At 49.4% G+C, this 6,000-nt stretch overlaps 1 protein-coding gene across 1 annotated transcript in view; it reads right to left on the minus strand.

Annotated features, from left to right (window-relative positions):
• CEMIP (cell migration inducing hyaluronidase 1) overlaps positions 1 to 5,657 on the minus strand; it is a 171,489-nt gene extending 165,832 nt beyond the window's left edge. Inside the window, exon 1 of the mRNA XM_081290099.1 lies at positions 5,449 to 5,657. The gene's annotated coding sequence lies outside the window, so the exon portion shown is untranslated. The remainder of the gene's footprint in view (positions 1 to 5,448) is intronic.
• Between the last annotated feature and the right edge of the window lie 343 nt (positions 5,658 to 6,000).

The following is a 6,000-nucleotide window of genomic DNA, read 5'->3' on the forward strand; positions in this document are numbered from 1 at the left end:
ACTCACCACTTGAAGGGAACTCAGGGCCAGAAGCAATCACCTGGGAGCTTGTTAAAAATGCAGATCCTCTCCCAGCCACTCAGGAGGCTGGGACAGGAGGATCACAAGTTCCAGGCCAGTCGGGGCAACTTAGCAAGACCCTGTCTCAAAATAAAAAATGAAAAGTGCTGAGAGAACAGCTCAGTCGTAGAATCCCTGGATTCAATCCCCAGTACTGAACAAAGAAAGACAAAAGGGAGGGAGGAAGAAAGGAAGGAAAGAAGGAAGAACACCAAGTAGGCAGACCTTCAGCCTTCACCCCAGATGTGCCTAATCAGAACTCACACGTTAACAAGTGTCTCTCTGGCTCATTTGCATATTCAAGTCCAAGAAGGACCATCTAACTTAATCCCTTCATTTTTCAGTAAAGAAATAGAAGACTAGAGGAGCCGAGGAACCTGCCCAAGCTTTGTCAGTTGGTCCAGGTAGAGAGCAGAGTCACAATGCATCACCTTTAATCCAGTCCCCAAGGAACACTCCAATGGGTCTCATCTTTCCTAACTGGCAAAGCCACAGAAAAGGAAGCCACTGCACTGTCCTCAGTTCCTGGGGCTGTGTCCATACCTTGCAGCCACGAAGAGTCAGACCAATAGCAGGGACTTCCCAGCCCAGAGAGGACTATCAGTGAAGCAGTTTGTTGAGGAAGCCTGCAGCCCTCCTGCCCCAACATAATGCCTAGAAACAAGATGGAGACTCTCTGTGCCAGAACCACCAGCCTGTGGACCTTGCTTCCCTGTAACACAAAATGCTTAATAGCTAAGCTCTTTAACAGACAGCCAAGAGAAAGAAATACAGAGGGTTTTCAAAAACAGTTATCTGGTCCAAGCACTTTAAACTCAAGTTGTATCTAAACTCATGATACAGCTGCCCTTGCAAAAGATTCAAAGATAATGCCTCAGCAATTCCTCAATGCAAGGAGCCAGGCTGTCCAGAGCTGGGGAGAGGGAACCTTGCTCTGCACAGGTGCCTCTATGCCTTTGCTTTCCAAGGCTCACTCACCTGCAGGGGTGGAAAGAGAAGAATGTATTCAGATTCCTGGAGCCAAGCAGAGTCTAGAGGAGCCAAGCTGAGCCTAGAAATGGGTCCTGGAAAAATAACAGGGATGGGGAGGAGCAGGAGCTCCTCTCCTGCTGGGTGGGTATGTGTATTTCTTGGCAGTGAGGGAACTAAGCAGGCGGTGAATGTATATTTGATGACATTTCTCTGCAAGCAGCCTGCCATCCAAAGAAGCAAGCTTGAACAAAGCCTGGCATCAGAGCAAATAGGGGGAAAAAAAGGACCAGGGACCCTACCAGAGAGGCTAGAATGGTGCTGAAGGAAGTGGCTGAACAAGAAGGTACAGAGATTAATAAAAGTCACCATGATAACCATCATCCTACCCAAATTTGCAAAGTGAGCAAGAAGGAGGCTCAGACCCCGCGGAGCTGCTAGCAAAATAACAGAAGGAAAAGTAGCACTGAGAAGTCTCCTCCAGTACCCATGGCCACTGTTATCCTCCTTCTGACCCAAGCAGATACAAGAGAGTAAAAATTAGGTCCTTTCACATTCAGTGTCCAAAGGAAACTGAAATATAGCCTAGTGCTGGGCACACAGAATACTTCTAAAATGCCATTGATTCTAGATATATTTTAAAGATATTTGTGCATTTTTTGAACTATGGTCTCTTCCTCTCTCCTAACCTAAAAACTATTTGATAGGGACCCTATCTTCATTCTATTTTCACATAACCATGGGGGAAGGGGGACAGCAAATGCATTACCCAAGTAAGATCAAACATCTGGGTATTTGCCACCATGAACAAAGATATATGTAATATGTGCAGCCTGGACTTTTTATGGATATTGAATCTTGTGGATGCAGCCCACAAATATAACTTTTTTCCCTTTTAGGAACCCACCTTATATACTTGAGTTTCTCTTTTAAGCTATAACTACAAATGCATTTAATCCATCAAATGATACTGCTCTGCCCACACCACAGAGTTACTAATGGAGGTCATTGAAGTGGCAGGCTTCAAAGGAGGCTAATGAGAGTCACTAAACTCACCTTTCCCATCCCACTGGCCTTTATCACTAAATGTCACTGTTGCCATTTGATCTATCTGTCTCTGGGGACTCAGACACTGTTGCAACAGACAAGCTGCCACAGAACCAACGAAAAGCTCCTTACCTCCACTCATGCCACTTCCCCCATCCCTCAGGGGTCCTGCTGATCAAGACTAATCCATAGTTCAATAGTTTTCTTACCATAAAGTCATGAGTATGCTGCGAACTGGAATCTGCATGGGAGTCCACAGAAGAGAGCCTGGACTTCAAGGTCAGCCAGGGGAAAATGTCCTTCTGCTCTAGTCATATCACCAGTGGATGAAAGTCTCAGAAAGACTCCCAGTGTCCATAGACTATTCCTGAGCTTTACTCCTTTCAGATGGAGGAAGCTAGGATTCCTTTTGATCTATTAAGGGAGAAAAAAGAAGGAAAATCTAAGGGCACCAAAATGTGAAACTGGCATGTGTGCATACACACACACACACACACACACACACACACACTTTGGGGGTAAAGAAATATGAGTGGAAAATTGAGTACTTTACAACTTCATTATCCAAATTTCTGTAATGTGTCAGAAATGGGGCCTTTTAAATTCAGCGGGGACTAAAAAAAAGTGTGAACAAGTGTCTTGGCCAGGATCTCACACTCAAGCCAGTCTCTGACATGAAGAAATATGCCTCTTGCATAACAATTACCACTCATGGCCTCCTTGACCAGGCCTGACAACACAGCTAGCCTACACTCAGCCTGGAGCAACCCAGGAACTGGGTTTGGGGACCTCTCCTCCAATATCAAGAAAGACAATAAGAACTCTTATAAGATCTTGAATTCTTATGAGAGAAAAATTAGGAAGAATTAATTATCTGAAACAGAGAACTGTGAACATCTTTTGAAAATGACTTTTATCTTTCCTCTAAAGTGGAATAAGTGGGAAAGATAGTTAACTGATTTGTGTCACATAAAAAAAGTCTTCCATCTATCTTTAAATATGAATGTTTTTGGCACTGCTATCAATGTCAGCTCTTTCATCAATTCCATCAACGAGATCTTGAATGTGAAAATAGAGTGAAGATAGGGTCCCTATCAAATAGTTATTAGGTTAGGAGAGAGTACAGAGAACATAGTTCAAAAAAATGCACAAATATCTTTAAAATATATCTATAATCAATAGCATTTTAGAAGTATTCTCTGTGCCCAAGACTAGACTAAAAACTTAACTGTGTCATTTAAGTCTCATAACAATCCTGAAAGGTAGAGTGTATTATTCCCAGTTTACAGATGAGGAAACAGCAACAAAAACTGTAACTGACTTTCCAAAAGTCACAGACATTGTCTCAAAACAAAAAGACTTGTCTTATTATTTTTACCCCTGTCAGTCTTCATTCATCACAAACAGAAAAGACCTCCCGAGTTTCTTATAATTGTAAAATAAAGGGAAATACACACCTCTGTGTAGATAGTGATGACAAAAAGAAAAACCCCATAGAGTGTCATTTCTTACTGGAGGAGAGAGATGTTTAATTTGGTGTACAGATTAACTCCCACAGGTTTTCTCTTCCTGTTTCCAAGTAACCAACTTGAACATTCATCTACTGGGCTACCGAGGAGCCTTTGAAAGCTGCTTCATTATCCCTTTGGAGGAAACTATTAGGATCACAAAATAGCATAGTTGCCTTGGCAAATGCATTCAAATGCATTTTTTGTACATTTGTTCTATTTGAATTCTTCTCTATCCTGGCATTAATTGTGAAACTCATATATTCTCCCAAAATTATGTTTATTAAATAATTTAAAGATAGAACACACGACCTTATGTCCTACATAGAAAGCCGTTTGAGTTCATTCTGGCATTATCTCACTGCCTTTGTCAGATACTCAAGGGTCACACATTCATAACACCTCTGAAGGGTCCCAGTGTTGTCCCAAAGAAGCCAAGGAAGCCCCAGGCGACACGGAGACGTCCTACAGAGGCAGCTGCAGGCTCTGCTAGGAACTGGTCACAAACCACATACTGCGGTAGGGTAAGCGACCTCCTGAGCAGTTTGTGCCGCCTGGGGATAGAACACCAAGGGTCCCCGCTTACTGTCAGTTCCTCTCTTCTTTGCAGAGCCCCAATACCTTGGATCTGACAGGAAAGCGGGTGACTTCCCGGGAGACCCAGGGCCACAGACCCCGAGTGGAGGAAGTGGCTGGGAGCTGTCCATGGTGGCGCCGCGCCTGGACACGCAGCGCCGCCGGCTCCCCGCCCTCGGGCGCGCCTGGAATCCCTATCCAGACCGCGGAGACTGAGGGACCCGCTCCCGGGCTCACCGTCTCCGGGATGGGGCTGCAGCCAGGCACTGGCTCACACATCAAAAGGTTAGTTTTGAAAGGGAGTTCTTACCTGGGGACAGGGTTGGCTGCTCGGAGCAGGACTCAGAACCTCAAACCCGGCTGCTGGCTGCACGCCTGGGATGGCCGTGGTATCCGACCCTCGGGGAACGGCGGCGGTTGCTGAGAGCGAGTCTGCGGCTGAGGGACCCGGGCGCAGTGCGCTCCATTCTCATGAGCTTATGCATCCCATGGGGTCCATTCCAGAATGTCACTGGCCCTCGGTTCCAAAGCGGAGAGCTGGAGACCTGACCACGACCCTTCCAGGATCCTGTCTTTCCTCTCAACCTAATGCAACCCATCTCGCAGCAGACCGGTGTCCCTTGCCAAGGACCAGCAAATCTTCCAGCGCAGCCAGTTTAGCATCTCAGTCTAAATATCAGCAGGGGCCCTCGGTCATCTAACACCCAATTGCCTCTGCCCGCCCCGCTCTAGCTTGTCTCTGGGTGCCTAACGTTGTCTTGAGAGGCTGGAGGAGACGATGGGAAACCGGAGTGAAGACCGTGCTGAGCCAGAAGCAGCAGGGAGAAGACCTGTTGCTAGGCGCACGCCCACTAGTGCACAGTCTGAGCTGGCTCCCTAATGGCTGGGCTCTGTCCGAGTCCTGGTCCCTCAAGACAGTCCCTCTTTGGCGAGATACTGTCCGGGGCTCTAGTCTCCCTTGACATTCAGAAAGGGGGAAATCTACCGAAAGCAGATATCTGTTTCCCGCTGAATGTGCTCTGGGGACACCAGCGCCCCCTGACACCTGCCGCTTGTAAAGAATCACAGATCGTAGAGATATCCCACAGGGGACAGAGACAGGGGCGTGTGCCCATCAACAGACGCATGGACAGACAGAGGCAGACTACACAGCACAGGGACAAACAGAAGCCGAGGGCGGTAAACACTTCCCCTAAACCGGGCAGAGGCGTGGGACCCGGGTTCTTCCCTCCCCTCCGAGGCTGGGGTCGGCCGAGAAGCCATGGAGACCCCGGCCGGGCCCTCTTACCTCCGGGTCGGTGACTGGGACTGCCACGCCTCGCCGGCCAGGAGCGCAACAGCCTAGACGTTCGTTCGCTGACCACTGGGCGCCGAGAGCTCCTGGAGCGTTGGCAAGCAGGGAAGTCTGGGAAGTCGCGGTTCAGACCTAAGCCCACTCAACCTGGCTAGCTCCCGGTGCCCGGCCACTGCACCCGCGCGCCGCTTTGCGCACACAGCTTCGCCCGCTTGCACTGAGCCAGGATCTGCTCGCGCTCACTCGCAGTCTCCAGACCCAGCGGCCGCTTTTATAGCCGCTTTTATAGGCTGACTCCTCCCCCCCACCCCAGCCCCTGCGCTCGCGCGGCACCGAAGCTCCCCCCTGCCTCGGAAGAGGCGTCCTCCCCCCTGCAGAAGTGGGGCGGGGGCCCTGCGCCCTGGCCGGGGCCGGGCCGGCTCTGGCGGCGGCTCCCGGAGACGCAGACCCGAGCCCCAGAGCCAGGTGCGCGAGACCCGCAGCGGCCGCCGGGCGAGGGCGCTGGAGCCCGGGACAAGGTGGAGCGCCGGGAGCACGCCCGGCCTG

This window comes from Spermophilus citellus (genome assembly GCF_964194105.1).
Source record: "Spermophilus citellus genome assembly, chromosome: 4".
NCBI lineage: Eukaryota > Metazoa > Chordata > Mammalia > Rodentia > Sciuridae > Spermophilus > Spermophilus citellus.